At 48.8% G+C, this 15,583-nt stretch overlaps 1 non-coding gene across 8 annotated transcripts; it reads left to right on the forward strand.

The window, feature by feature from the left end:
- Positions 1-202: 202 nt before the first annotated feature.
- Positions 203-15,269, forward strand: LOC119863979. Of its 8 annotated transcripts, none has more exons than XR_005372694.1 (13): positions 203-320; positions 422-733; positions 1,805-1,901; positions 2,671-2,884; positions 3,071-4,269; positions 5,024-5,214; positions 5,559-5,684; positions 5,786-6,026; positions 6,287-6,996; positions 7,145-7,384; positions 9,576-9,794; positions 12,678-13,153; positions 13,488-15,269. It is a non-coding gene; the product is annotated as a putative neuroblastoma breakpoint family member 5 (transcript). The 8 variants fall into 8 exon arrangements; XR_005372693.1 differs by having other exon boundaries at positions 6,287-6,372; positions 6,828-6,996; positions 12,678-15,269; XR_005372690.1 differs by having other exon boundaries at positions 3,071-3,122; positions 4,115-4,269; positions 12,678-15,269.
- The last annotated feature ends 314 nt before the right edge of the window (positions 15,270-15,583 follow it).

The following is a 15,583-nucleotide window of genomic DNA, read 5'->3' on the forward strand; positions in this document are numbered from 1 at the left end:
ATGGATCTGTGGTGTCAGCACAAGGGTAGACAGCTATTGAGAGTGGCTGCTGAGGGGTGGTCCCCATCAGTGGTGACCTTCAGGGAGACGAGGCAGCCTTGTGTATCAGTGGCTCCCAAGGTTCCTTGATCCCCACCACGTTCCAATTCTGTTATTGCAACTGCAGACCGTTACCTAGAATGCTGGGTGCTCCCCCTGCCATTCCAATCGGAGTCTGAGCGAGGGGCATTGCCTTCAGCTCTCAGCTCTGGCATCAGAGCTTGTTGTTGTGGTTACCGACTCTCGAGTGCTGTGGGGTGTTGCACAAATTGTTGCCAATAGTAAGTAAAGAATTCCTGTATCCTCACCCCTCAGGCCTGATTAAACTTACTTGATTTCACTTGTTTTTAACCCATCCTGTGTTTGGGTTTCTTCTCCCCAGTCCCCAGCTCTACCTCGTCTGCCACTGGTCACCATGGCAGCGCCTCTTGGCCCTCAGTCTGATCCAAGGGCAGAAATCAGCCTCCTGGAAATCAACCAGATTGAGAGGGAACCTGGGCACAGGCTCTGCTTCCTGAGCCCACAGAGGCCACCATTTGATACCCAGTGGTAAGACTGAGGGTATCTCAGGGAATTTCAGACAATCTGTGCTGCCTCCATCTATCTCTCCCGAAGCTGGGCAAACTTCGGTGAAGCAGATTGGCGAGCAGGTCAAGTTCTGGGCCAAGAAACACGTGGCCAAGTGAGGATGAGGGTGAGTGGGAGAGACCGCGGCCCCAGTAACCCCCCAAGCTAGAGTGGGGGGTAGGCCCTCCCCCACAGTCAGCCTGAAATGGGGAGCTCAGCTGCCTGGTCTTAGGAGGGGGCTGCAGGGATGTAATGAATCCTGATGCTCTGAGCCCTAATTTTTGTCATGTTCTCACAACTGGCTTTCAGTACAGCAACGGGAGGGAAAATGAAAAAAGATTGATGCAGGGAAAGGTGATAATTGAAGCCTGCTATTTAGGAAAGTGAAGAGTTCCTGAGCTTTCAGGAAAGCACAAGCAAAGTTTTGTTAACATCTCTCCTAATACGAATCACAAAATTGTGGGAAACCTGTTGTGAAGATGATGAAAACAGATATCACTTGAGATCTTGGAGTGGAGGTACCTCAATACAGGGGTGAGGAGCAAGGTCTCTGGGCCAGCCTTCCCGGGTTATTACTGTTGTGGCACCTACTTCTTCGAATCACAGTACTGAGTAACTTCTTGAAAAGCTCTCAGAGCAGAGCCTGGCACTGTGTAAACCCTGTTCATAATTCTACTGCTTCTAATCACAAACTTTATTAGGATTTGGACATATTCCTTTCAGTTCCTTCTGGCTTTATGCATTATACTTCACACAAGTGCATCTGGATGAATTTTTACCCTCGGCATACTTGTTCAACAGAGAAATCCCAGCTCAGGGGACCCATCAGTCCTGTCGTCCTAGGGGCCTACTTCCTGTCCCTGCTCAGTGTCTACTTAAGAGGCTGCAAGGCTTGCTAGAGTGGCCATGATCAGGGTCGCTGTGAGCGGATGTGAATTTTGACTCTACCAAATACCAGTTACTCACCGTGTCTAGTCACTGCCTGTGGCTCGGGGCTGTTCCTTCCTCGGCTCTAAAATGGGGACTAATCACACGCCCCGTAGTTGGGAGGCTGAGGAAGGAGGCGTGGAGCTCCCACTGCAGAGCCTGGCTGCCGGGGTTACATTTGTCCTGGGCTGGACCCTGCCCCGTCCCTTGAAGGCAGCGAGCACAGCAGCATGTCCAGCTTTCCACTGAGGCAGGCATCTCTGTTTCTCAGGGTGTAAAGAGCTCACCGACATCATCGGACCCGTGCTGGGGGACAAGCTGCAGTTGGAGGAGGGGAAGCGGACAGAGGTGTTCGCTGAGCAGCTCAGGTAAGGAGGGCTCCATGTGGGAGGCTGGAGGGAAGCTGAGGGCATCTCTGACTTGGGGCAGCAACGGGCCTGGGCCAGGAGAAGGGCAGAAACGGTCATGGCAGGCACGTTACACAAATAGTTGTAACACCATTAAGGCCACAGTAATTGGTAGATTATGGACTCCTGTGACTCAGAGCCCCAGCTTCTCTTTTTAAAAAACATGTCAACGTCATCAAATTCAAGTGAACAGTTCATGGCATTTAGCACGTTCACGATGTTGTGAGTTCGCCCCCTCATTTCTGTCTGACACCGTCACGACCTTCCTGACCACAGCGTGTCATCCCTTCTTTTAGAACACACGGTCATCTTAACCCCGCCGTTCTCCTGAGCTTGCCAGTTCCCGCCAGCTGATTACGTGATTACGTTCATGCTTCTGTGTCGGAGCCATGTCCATTCAGTGCATGATGCACTGTATGTGGTTTTTCCAGAAATTGAGTGTGCCCTAAGTGAGAAGCTCAAGGGACGTCTCTCTGATGTGTGTTTAGGAAGACACCTGGCTTTTTACAGACACAGAAGATACAAGGGATGTCAAGGAGGCTCACAGGAGCGCCCTCTGATAGAGGAGGCCTTGTTTTACCTTCTTTCTCTGCCACAGGCAGATCGCCACACACATGCCCAAATTCGGCTTCCAGGACTCCTTGGGGAAGTTCTCCCAGAAGTCTCCACAAAAGCTCTTCTAATCTTTGCTTCAACTCTGCATTTACAAATTTTCTCTGTCCCACCCTAGGCAATGTCATATCCTAATTAAAGATCATGCTAAAGAGCTGACCGGTTGTATCAAAAGTTACGGGGAGGGACAGATATTTCTGAACGCCTCAATGAGCACCTCGAGGACCGCCTCACCCACCATGACCCTGAGCATTCTCGAGGGCAGGGTTTCCAAGAGCAGCTGCCTGAGGGAGGCAGGCTGGCCAAGCGCCTTGCCCGAAAGCTCAGTTCAGGTAAGGCGGCCGCAGGCCCTGATTGCACTAGGCCGCTCCAAGGTCCTGGGCTCACAGGAGACTCCCCACCTGCCCTTACACTGTTTGCAGCAGCTGTCCTTATGAATTTAGGGACACATAAGCCCACTGTGTGTCTAGTGCTGATGTGGGACATAGTTGACAGGACATTTCTGAATTTATTTGCAGAAAATTATGACGATGAGGAGGATGAAGAAAAACAAGAAACACTCACCCCCAGGTGACCATGAGTATTCAGGCACCGGTAATGTGTGGGTAAAAATGGACAGGGCAAGGATGCCTGGGTGGCTCAGTGGTTTGGCGTGATCCCGCTGTCCCGGGATCGAGTTCTGCACTGGGCTCCCCACGGGGAGCCTGCTTCTCTCTCTGCCTGTTTCTCTGCCTCTCTTTCTGTGTCTCTCATGAATAAATAAATAGCATCTTTTTTTAAAAAAATTCACAGGGCCTCAGAAAGGACTCTAAGTGAAGTCTAGAGAGTGCCAGATGCAAGAAGCAAAACTAGACATGGAAACAATGGATGGCCCCGTTAACTTGGTCGTCTGTTGTCTCTGTGGTACTTGTAAGATCAAGATGAATTCACTAGCCTTAAGATGCCCTGTAGCTACAAAATACCCATTCTTTCCTCTAAATGAACACGAGGAAGAGGTGCATATCTATTTCCTACACAATTCTCTAAGGTCCTTGGTGGGCAGGTGAGTAGCAAAGGAATTGGTAAGCAGACAACCGGCAAAATGAAAAACCAAGAGAAGCACTTAACCCAAACTTGCAGTGTCATGTGACACTATTATTACCATGGTGGCTAGAAGGCACAAATTTCTCCAGTCTGCGAGGACTCCAGAGCTGTAGCCGCCTGATCAATCTATGTTAAAGCCCACACAACCCAGGCACGTGGTGGTTGCCCCTGGCCTGGTCTCCATCTCTGCTTCACGTTGGGACTGTACCATACTGGGATGGCTGGCTCTCATTCCTAGTCAGTCCCTCGGTCACCGGTGCACTGAGTATCTGCTGCTGCTGCTCTGCCATCCCTTGGCAGCCACACTCTGTCTCTTACTGGATGGATCGCTTCTTCCCTCTCAAGGCAATGCCCCCCTCACCGCCCCCGCTACGCTTCTTGTGACCACTCCCTGTAACTCCACTCAAAACCACTTAGGAAACCATGGTGTGGGATCCTCTTGGTCCGATCTTCTGTCATTCCTGTCCTACCTCCCACAGCCTGGAGCAGCAGGAAATTGAAAAGAAGGGGATCCTCCAGGACCCACCGGATGAATGTGTTTTGACTCCTTCAATTCTCCAAGACGGGAGTGAGAGCCACCAGGCTTCATAATGATTATTGGGAGGAAGAAGACCAAGGCCAGATATGCCCCCAGGTAACTCTGAAGAATCGTGGGCTTTAATTTGGTGGTGACATCTGGTGATCTCGGATCCAGGGAAATCTAGACAGTGCTACACGTACCTGTTTCACCCATTCAGACACCCATACAATGATCCGCTAGCCCTGTTCTCTGTTTCACTATGGTACTCGTACAGGCCCCTTTGTTGATCCTTCTCAAATGTGGGAAAATAGAGTTCACTGATGCAGGATGCTAAGCAATCACAGGATGTCTTGCACTCTCACAGTCTCTCTTTGTGTTGGGTCCAGCCCGAGATGCCCATCTGTCTCTGCCAGTTTGTCATTACAACATTGGCAAGAACTCATGGCAAAGACAGTATTTAGGAAAAAATTCATGCCTCAGTATTTAGGGAAGTAGGCCTTGGACACAGGAGCTTTCTAGGAATCTACCATGCTGCCGGAGCCTGGGGTTCTGATGGTGCTTTCTGTCAGTTTCAACAAAATGTTTGCAAACGTCTTGGTGCTGGTTTTATTGTTTTCTGAGTGTTCTGTATGTGGTAACTGTTGTGCACTGGGTGGTTCAAACTCCTTCCCCATAAGCTCCCATTCTGCTGTGAGCACTTCCCTGATCTATCCCCAGCGCATCCACACTCTGGCCCCAGATGGAGGCAGACTGGTTCATGTCCCTTTATGGGGACTTCCCATTTGTTTTCTGTCACCACTCCCTCCTCCCTACCACCAAGACCAGCTGGGACTCCCTGTTGACTCAACCTTCTTCTTGCATCTTCCAGTACTCCCTGGAACACGAGGCTCCACAGGGAGCTGCCAGTGGCAGAAGAGAATGAAGTCCCACAGGACTCACTGGATGAATCTTATTGGACTCCTTCAGTTGGCCATGACCTGCCAGACGCCTGCAGGCCTTATACAAGTGCCTCATTCACATCTGATAAGCAGGAACTCTTCTTGGGTCTTGATGTGGACGGTAAGTACTCCCATTGTGAGGGCCAGAAAGTTCCTGGGGAGGCCCCAGAGAGCCTCTCTGCTTTCTATCCAACCACCTAAATAGGCTGAGAGATGCAAGCTTGCCAACAGGCCTTGTAGACTCATACTGGTTTTTTTGAACTCTGCTCCTGGATTTAATTTTAAAAACACTGGGGCACCCAGGTGGCTCTGTTGGTTAAGTGTCCAACTCTTGATCTCAGCTCAGGTCTTGATCTCAGGGTTGTGAGGCAAGTCCCATGTTGGGCTCCACACTGGGTATGGAGCCTCCTTAAATAAGAAAAGGCATCATATGGGTCAGACAACTTCTCTTTCCTTCTGTCCCAGACTACCCTCTGCCGCCTGCGCCCTCACTATTGTGCAGTGCAGGCATTGGTACCAAGACAGGAGAGAGGAGAAATGAGGGAAAAAGGCAAAAACCCAGCCGCCACTATGTCACCTGGAGACACCTGGGTAACAGACCTCTTTCTTTTATCAACTAGAGTCTTCTGCTACTCATGAAATTCTATTGCCAGTTGCGTTGCTTCCTATAATCTCTCCTGCTGTCCACACAGGTTTGCAGTCAGCTCCATATTTGCACCATCTATTATATTTTTGCTGATCCCAAAGATTTGCTCCTGAGCTGCCCTCTGTAGCATTTAGATAGAAGATCCTGAGCACCCAGCCCTGCCTGTACCCTGTGGTTTCAGTGAAGCTAAGGCTCTAGCTCTGGTTTTTCATCCCCATGGATTGAGTACTTTGCACCCTCTGTGCAGCATCAGTGATTTTTCCACGTGTGGATATGGTTTCAGTCAGGTATCTACTCTCTGTGGCACCATGTCGTGTAAATGATCAGTGGCCTGTGCACCTAGGGTGGGTATTGGCCTCAGCACAGGCGATCCCCTCTCCATAATCTTCAGAAAAGTGCTGCCTGCTGAGCAAGACCCCCTTGGGGGCCCTGTCACACAAGCGTGCAGAGTAAAACCCATTTCCCATTTGTTCCCTCTCGGGCTATTTTTTGGACTTCCCTTCTGGGAGAGTATTTGGATTGTTAGCAGAATTTCTTTGCTCTTCAGATCACCCGAGGGCCCACATGGCAGGGAGGAGGCACGGCTCCGACTGAAGCTGACCTGCTCTGGCGTGAGGGTGTTGCAAGTGTCTGGTTAGCCCCCTTTCTGAGAACACATACTCCCTTCACAGTGGAAACCTGAGTGTGTTTGATCACGGAGTGCTGCCCACACCTCCCTGAAGGGTGTGTGATGCTGGGACTGGGTGCTTTGTGCCCTCCCTGAAGACCCACAGAGTCTGACCCTGGAGCACTTCTGGCCCTGGAATCTCCTAAGGGACTCAGACCTCTGCTACATTCCTTACAGCTGTCAGCGCCTCCTCCGGGTGGCAATAGAACATACAGGTGGGGTGGGTGGAAGGGCAGTCAAAAATTGTACATGAGAAAGTTCCAAAGGCTCCAGAGCCAAGAAAGGTGCTCCTGACTTGGTCCATGGTACTTTTTCCCAAGTCCCTTTTCTAGTGGTACCTGAAGCCTCAAGGCCAAACGTCTTCCGTTGTTCTGTTATCTTTCGGGTACACACTGACATCTGCTTCTCCCCGTGCCCCCAGGCCTCTCTAGAATGTTTTCTGTAGGCTATAGGACGAAGGTTACAGGATAATAAGCATGAGTTCCTGCGCCCATCTAAAGGCCCTCTGGAGTCAAGGAGGTGATTTTTGCTTCTGGGACTTCGCAGCCTGGGCACCTGCCGTCCCAGCGTTCCCAGGCACAGACATAATGGTGACATCTTCACACACATGATATCTGCCTTTGTGCCCGCTCCCAGGGTGATCTCACAGACGGGCGGGGACGTCAGAAATGGGTGTTCTGGGAGTGCTCAGCTACGGAACACTGGGGTTTATCCCATTGACATCTCTCCTTGCTTCAGCTCCCATGCAGGTGCCCTGTCACCGGGGGCTATTGAGGGGAAACTTGACTTTCCTAAGGGCAGAGGTGCAAACTTCAAGAGCACAGCCACAGCCCAGCACCAAGGAGGCCAATTCTCTGCAGTTGCAGCTGGGCCAGCAGTTGGATCGTGGTGACAACAGAGCCAGGCTCGACCTCTCCCCCACCATCTGGAGCCTGGCAGCCAAGATGGGTTCTGGGGACCAAAGGCCACTCTCCCAAGGTGAGAGGGAAGGGAAGTAGGAAGCTCTAGTCTCTATGTTGGACTCACAGGCTTGTGGCTGGAGGCAACAATGGGGGTAGGTCAAATCTCATGATGCTCCAATACAGGGAGTGAGCAAGAGCCTGGTGTTTAGTATCCATTCTGCCCCGTGTCCAGGGGCTCTTTAACGGGACAAGCCATTCATCTTCTTATGTATTTTCCCTTCAGTACCTTCATCTGAAACCCCTGACAATGGTGTCCGATCCATCGAAGTTGGAGCGTGATACAACATTATTTTTAGGGGGCCTGATCCAACAACCACTGCTTGATAACATCTCTGAATTTGTAATGTCTAATTCTTGTGTCTCTGTGGTGCTTTAATGCTTGGGAAATGGTTTCATGGCATTGTTACACGTGGGGTGGAGCAATTTTCCCCCGGCTCCACTTTGGCTGGACCCCATCTTCCCTGGCTTTCTCAGAGGCTCGTGTGCCAATTTTTCTCCTCTTCCACATCTTCAAGCCAATTTTCCCTGTTAAGCTTTCACAGCCACAGTGGAAATAGAGACTCACAACACAATCTCTTGTTTATTTTTTTCTTTTTCTAAAGAAATAAGGGGCCACCCTCTTAGATAAAGTGCACACGTCACTCTCTTCTCTCATCTTCCCTCCGCTCATCATCTCCTCTCATCTCCATCGCCTCCTCCCCAGACTCCTGCTCATAGGATCCACCTCTGTTCAGATTTCCTTAAGACCGAACTTTTCAACCCTCCCCTGGGTCATGGTGTCTTTACCCTCCCTCCCTTTACGTGTCCCTTCCTGGAGCCTGGGGTGTCCCGGGGCTCCCCTGTCAGGCTCAGAACTCATCTGAGAAATGAGGTGATCCAGTACCCATGTGGAGGTAACAAAAGGAGCAGCACTGTCTCACCAGGGAGAGGCCCGAGAGAAAGAGCTCAGTGAGTGTTTGAGGAAGCACAGCTTTGACAAGGGCCTTAGAAACTGAGGTACTTATTGTCTTCTCCCTCTAGCTTCTCTGTCACCTCTCCTTGGCTCCCACAGTCCTGGCCCTGACTCCACCTGCTGGCTTAGTCCCTCTCTCTATGACTCACTTTCCACAGAGACCTGAGCAGGAAACCAGGGTCCATGCCAGATTTTTTTTGTCCATTCTGGCTTTCATAACAAAAATGCCCAGACAGGTTGGCTTATTAACGTCAGAAATTAATATCTCACTGTTCTGGAGGCTGAGTAGAGCCACAATCCAACAGGTGCACATTCAGTGCCTGGTGACACTTCCTGCTTGGTTCACAGGTGGCTGCTTCTAGTTATGTCCTCACTGGGTGGAGAGGTGAGGAAGCTCTGTGGGGTCTCTTTTATAGGGTAGGAATCCCTTTAATGGGGGGCTCTGCCTCCCACGGGTTCACTCCACAACACCATCATAGTAGGGATCACGTTGCAACATATGAATTGGGGGCAAATACATTCTATCATTCTATAGGCTGATGGTTTTACTCTGTGTTGTTCCCACTTCCTCCACCTCATAATTCTTCCTCGATGTTTAAAGGCTCACCTGTTTCTTGCAAAAGTTTTTCTCATTCTTCTTGAATTTGTGTATTTTTTCCAATTTCAACTGCCAAGAAGGGGGTCTTACAATATTCTGTTGCATGTCCCCCAGCCCCTATGTAATCATTTACTCATTAAGTACATACGGACATACAGATACACACATTTATATCTTATGGCACAACAGATGGGTATTTGGTGTGTATATTATACATAATGCACGTATATGAAATATATGTTGAGGCATGTTGGAGAGATTCCCTAGCTTTCTCATTCCTTGTTGCTTCCCAAAGCTTCCCTTCAACTTTGACTTGGGTGAGATCTCTACAATATCCTCTCTAATAGTGCAGACTCTTTCCAGCATGATTTCCTTGCCTTTGTCTCTTCTCCGTAACTCTTTGTTTTTACCAATTCTGTTTTTCCCCATTTCACTTTCATCCATTGCGAGCCTATTGACCTCCTGGCCCTCTTGGTAGGGTAAGAAAGATGAACAAAACAGGAAATAATCAAAATGTGTCCATTGTCTTCTCCTCACTCGTGAACATTCCGATGGCCTCTCTCGTCCTGCCCACTGTCCTTCTTTGACGTCTTACTGGTGGGGGCTCAGAAAGATCCTGAATGACAACGGATCCTGTTGATGTGCTTTTATTTTCAGAGCTGGGTTTGGATGCATCCGTGGGCATGACAAACCACACTCTCAAGCTGGAAGGTGAAACTGCTCTGAGGGCTCGGTGGCCAGTCAATGTGAGTGTCAAGTCTTTGACCCCATGAAGGCCCCAGGTGTCACGAAACACAAGATTATCAAGAGGAAACTGCAGTTCATCCAGGGGCAACTTGCATGCAGATTTCCCGCCTTCAAGCTTAGGGCGCAGAGGTAATCACATCTGTGCTGTTGGGGCATGGGTTCCAATTGCTCTTCTTCAGATTACAGCTCCATCCTCTCCACCACTGTTCGTGCTCTTCCTCCTGTGTTCGCTCCCATAGCTGGTGCTTCTTTTGTTTGCTCTTATCTCTGTTTCCCACAAGGGCTGCCGCCCTGCCGGCCCTTCCATCTCCATCACCTGGTTGCATCTGAACTCTGCTGTGTCCCTGCTGGGGCTGTCCTGAGGTGCCCTCTCCCCTCTCCTCATGACAAGGGGGCAGCAGGCCCCATGGGCCTTCTCAGCAGAGCACCGTCATCTACACATGTCACCAAACACGCAACAGTCTGCCAGAAATCACACAGTTTCTTGGCTTCTTTGCCACCACCACCAGCCCCCCACCCCCCAGCCCCCCCCAACCCCACTTCCCCAACTCCATGGCCTCTTTCTCCCAGGAGCATTGTCTTAATGAGCCATTGCACGAGGATTCTCCTCCTGGGTCTTTCAGGGAATCTGACCTCGGATGACACTTAACCCTCATCTTCTCAATGTGAATAAGAAGTATGAAAACAGAGGAGAAAGATCCCCCAGGACAAAAACTAAATGAGAACCTGAGTCATGGCTGGGAGTGCCACACTCGGCGGCCTGGAGTCAGGTTTTTCCTCAGCCTCAGATGAGAAAGGAAGTCCCGTATGGGGCTTCCGGGAACTTTGTGTCCCCCACCTTAGGGGGGACATGGTAGTTGGCATCAGGTGGAGGACAGGAATGGCACTTTTCTAGAGAGACATCAGCCAAAGGTAGAAGCTAATGCCAGGTTTCCAAAAGGAATAGAACATGAGGTGCTTAGGCATCAAGACGTCTCCCCTTTTCGCGGTCATCACCATGTCTCCACGCTCAGTAGGAATCAGCGAAAAGGTAACTGGGTTGAATTTCAGGCAAGAGAACATTCTAGAGCATTGTACTGAATTCACTTCGGGCTGCTTTTGGAAGAGCCGGGGAGATGCACAAGAATCGAGTCCAACAGAGAAAGAAAGTCATTCATGGCAGGTTGTCAGAAAGAAGACCAACATTCTTAGGGACAGTGTCCTCCTGGTGGAAGAGATGAGGCCGAGAAAACACTGGTGTGAATTAGGGTAGCTTAGCGAATACTTCTAAATCAATCATGCTAGGATAAAAGAAACACTGAGTCAGCTGTGAACTAACACGAGTGCCTTCTCCCAGTACCTTAACATTCTGATTTCAAGATTGTGAGGTGGAATTTGGGTAACAGGATTTTTTAAAAGCTCCACTAGTATGCTCCTAGAAATTAGAAGGGCCATGGATCCAGTAGGGTCTCCGTGAGCAGTACAGAAGGGTCCCGTGTGGCTTCTACTTCCTAGAAAAGCTGTTTATCAGCCATTGACGGAATCGGCATTCCTCCCTCAACACCGCAGCCTAGAGAAAGCAGAGGAAAAAGATACGCAGAGGAACTAGATGGATGATCTCTCTTTTGGATCTTAGTCTCCCACAAATTTTATAATATGGGATACAGGAGGAATAAAACCCTGCATAGGAACCCAGTGTCCAACATAGAATCTCTTCCCTGATCAAAAATAAAGGAATTTAGTGCTTTCTTTCCTCCTCTGACATTGAAAACGCCAATTCACTAGTCACTAAGTGGATTTGAAAGCCCCCGTCAGAGTCACTGCAGCTTGCAACAAAATATTTTAATCAAAGTTTGTGCTTATACAAAATCTCAGTAGGGAATTTTAGGTCTCATTCTCCTGTGTTAATCCACTTGCAGGCCCTTCTGCACACCAGTGTAAACACTGAGAAACTTTCTTACTTAGGGAAAGTTTGGAAAAGAAGGGATGACAATCTAGGGAGCTAAATAAAACTAATGCTTTTTCATTTTCACTTCAGAATTTGGTGAGTCCATCTACGGAGGATATTCCTGGAAATGCCCTAAGTTCTATCCTGTGGGACATTACCTTCAGAGAATGTTGGTGGACCTGAGTGAAAATGAGTAGGGCCATGGCTACATGCCCTGATCTTTTTGTTAATTCCCCTTGAGTCTCTCCTTCTTGGGATCCTCCCTCAGCCCCTTTGGGCGTCTTCCTGTCAGGCCACGTGACCAACAGCATCTACTGCTTGCACACACCTCCAGAACTGAGGCTTTCTTCTCCCTTCCCCCACATGTTTGGGCAGGGCCTGAGCCTGTGTCTCATCTCAGTCTCCAGGGTTTTCAGGAACAGGTCACATGGCTGGGGCGGTCCTTAGCCTCTTGGACCACATCTCCTCATCTGCACATGGCAGAACTGAACTTGGGGACATTCTGAGGCCCCTTCCGGCTCTCACATTCTAGGACTCCTTCTATAGCCTGGCCTCCTCCTCAGAAGACTGGGACAAGGGTGAGAAGGGGGAGTGTTTGTCTGCCAAGGGTCCCCTCCTTCCTATGGCAGACTGTTTGTGAATATGTGTGTTAGGTGCTGAGTGCCCCCCTCCCTGGGAAGCAAGAGAAAGCCACCACTTGGCTTCTGCTGAAGCAGGTTCAAGCATGAAGTGGCTGCTGAGGAGGAGGTAGTCAGGATCTGGCAAAAGTTCACAGCAGCCTTGAGCTTGGGTTCACCAGGTTCCTTCTGGGTGGAGCACAGGGGTCCCTGGGTCCTGCAACACAGGCCGCTGTAAGTTTAGTGAGGTGTCACTTCTGACCTGTGGCTCCTACTCTCCAGCTCGGCCTGCTTGTGGGTCCCCCGTCAGCTTCTTCTCTGCACAGGAGCTCAGCTTGCTCCTGGCCTCCGTGACCACGTAGCCACCCCTCCAGGCTCAGCTATCAGCAGCATCTGACAAAGACTCACATTCCATTTCTCTCTCTCTCTCTCTCTCTCTCTCTCTCTCTCTCTCTCTCTCTCTGCCAGATACCAAGTACCTCAGGAAATAGGAGAAGAGATTCCTCATGTGAATGAAATCCTACCATAGAACCCCATCATTTTCCACTTGATGAAAAGAAATCTAAAACAGTGCAGCAGGAAAAGCCCCAACAGAGCACGGAAGGGATCCTTTGCTGAGAATCAACATCACAACCACAAGCCACTCTGTGATTTTGACTGCAACACACGGTTTGACGAGAGAAATTCTAGCCCTTCAGCCTCCACTCGTGATAAATCGCCAAGGAGACCAATGCCTGACTGGATCACGTGCAGGTTTGAGAGACCTTAAGTCTTGCTCCTCTCAATTCCATCCCGCGATGAACCCGAGGACTCGGGAGCAACGTGGAAAAAGAGCACGTGTCAAACTGGACATTCTGGGCCAACAGATGGGCTGCGCTAGGAGCAGACAGCATTAACTGTGCAGTGTTCCGGCCGCAAAGGGTTAGCCTGAATTTGAGCACAAGGTAGGCATCAGTCAACTTCAGGATGTAGACCATCGAACAAGACGCCTGTCTTTCTTCAAACAGTCATTGTCACCACAAATAAGAGACGACAAAAAGGAGAAGAGATCTTTTGGGTTCCAAAGGACTAAAAAAGTGTGTCACTGTTTAGTCCTTTCAAGCCCAAGACATCTCCTCACCTTTAGGTGGCTGTCTCTGGTGGTGGTGACATTTCCTTGTTTGTAGGGGACAGGTCAGATATCCGTCTAAATGGTCTACATCCTGAAGTTGTCTGATCCTGATTAGGATCAGGAAATTAAATTCCTCCTGATTAAATTCAGCCTAACCCTTTCGCCAGGGCACTCCATAGTTAAGGCTCTGTGTGTCCCAGCTCAGCCCACCCGGAGACCGAGAGCGCCAGTTTGCCCGTCACCGTTCTTGCGAGAGCAGCATGGGTCACGTGCTATGGAGGGGCCCGAAGATCTGTTCACAGGAACACATGGTTTTCTCTCTAAAACTAGTAATGTGGTGAGTGGAGCTCTGAGAATGTATGAAGATCCTTTTCTGCAAAGTTTTTCTCTGAAATGTTGTCATCCTGTGATGATCCCTGTGGTGTGTCATCACCGCATCCGTGTGTGTACATTGGAAGGATTCTAACTTTATCATTCCTGTACAACGTGTATTGGCTGGCATTGTGCCGTGGAACACACTCCCTCCCCGCTCTACATCATTAGAGTTTTGGTTTTGGCGATCACTGTGGCCTTGTGAATTTTTGTATTCGATGCTCTAATCCCTCACTCTCCTGGTTGATTTGGTGGATATGGATATAAAGTGATGTAAATATTCTGGGATTTCATCATATTTAATGCAAAGTCTCCATCTCTTGTAGGCTATACTTACTCGATGGGGAAAAAAATCTGACCATGTTCCTCTCTCTGTGGTATTTCCTGTTTTCTGTGAGTGCACATATGTCGGCCTACATGTGCCTTTGGTGTTTAGGAAGCTTGTCATAGGCAGGGCCGAACATTGCACCAACCGTTCTTGGACACGTTGGGTTCCGTATTAATTTGTCATCCTTTTCACATCCAGTCTCTAAGTTTTAAGTGATCTCTCAACCTCAAAGTTTTGACATTACTCTGTTTTCTCTTTTCTCTTGTCTTAACCTGCACTCTTATCGTATTGTTTCCACCCAGTAAACAGATGCCATTTACATCCTATTTTTCTCACCTGCTCCTTCCAGATTTTTGTTTTAGATCCGCACTTAAGTTTCTTTAATGGTCACCATCTGTTCGAAAGTCAAAATGTCCCCAGTCCTCTCTCCTTGGGTGAAATCTTTAAATGACTCCTAGTGATGGAATGGGGACTCCCTGAGTGTTGCTGGAATTAAAATTTTTTAAAATTGAAGAACAATTTTAAAAAGATGAAACATTGCTTTGTAGATTTCATTGACTTGACTTCATGTCATTGGCCTGTGGTTGTCTTCCTCTACCCAAACATGGGCAGTTCAAGGTCATGGGTCAGTGGTGCTTGATGTCCATGGTGGATGTGTCCGTGCTGTTGAGTGACATAGAAGCTGAGGTTGAGAAGGCAGGGGAAAGTGATGCCCTGAAGCACCTCCTCACTTCTTCAGCATATGTTCCCACCTACTACGTCTTATGAGCCAGAGACTTAGGAGGTCCCTGAGGAAGGGGCCCTGATCAAGGACATTTTCAACTTCTAATGTTTGTGGGTCCTGCTCCTGGGCTCCAGGGAAGCTATGCCTCCACACTTACGGAGGTCAAAATGACTCCACAAAAACTCAAAGCCTGGACTCTATGTCTTCCCCAAGCACATGTTGTACGTCTGCTTTATTAAGGAAAATAACCAAAAAGGGCCCCCCTGGGAAAGATAAGAAAACAGGAAGAAGTGTACCTGGTTCCCATAAGATTAAAATCATTATCGTATATCATCACTGCATATAATGGAAACTTAGGACCAGGAACTGCAGTGTCTCTGCAAAGTCTTTGTCTTTGTCTAACAAGTTTTAAATTTTTATGTAAAAAATGTAGATAACCCTACACCAAATATTCATTTTCCAGAACACTCTCTTCTTTGTGAAGATTGCCCATCCCAGGCCACTGTCTTTTGGGCTCAAATAAAATTCCCTTCCTTTTTAAAAAAATAAATATTAAAAATATTTATTCACTTTGCATGGAGAGCTCAATCTCTTCAGTTTATTGTCTGGACTTGCCTGAGTTGAGGTGCAAGGGTGTGGCCACGTGGCACTGAGCGCTCAAGGTAGAGGACAGAGGACTGGATCGATCACTTCTTTTTTTTTTTTTTAAGCATCAGTTTTAAAATCTAAATTCAGAGCAATAACATGTAACGTATCATTAGTTTTAGAGGTACAGGTCAGTGATTCATGAGTTCCATATAATACCCAGTGTTCATTCCATCACGTGCCCTCCTTAATGC

Source organism: Canis lupus, chromosome 17, assembly GCF_011100685.1.
Source record: "Canis lupus familiaris isolate Mischka breed German Shepherd chromosome 17, alternate assembly UU_Cfam_GSD_1.0, whole genome shotgun sequence".
NCBI classification, from domain to species: domain Eukaryota; kingdom Metazoa; phylum Chordata; class Mammalia; order Carnivora; family Canidae; genus Canis; species Canis lupus.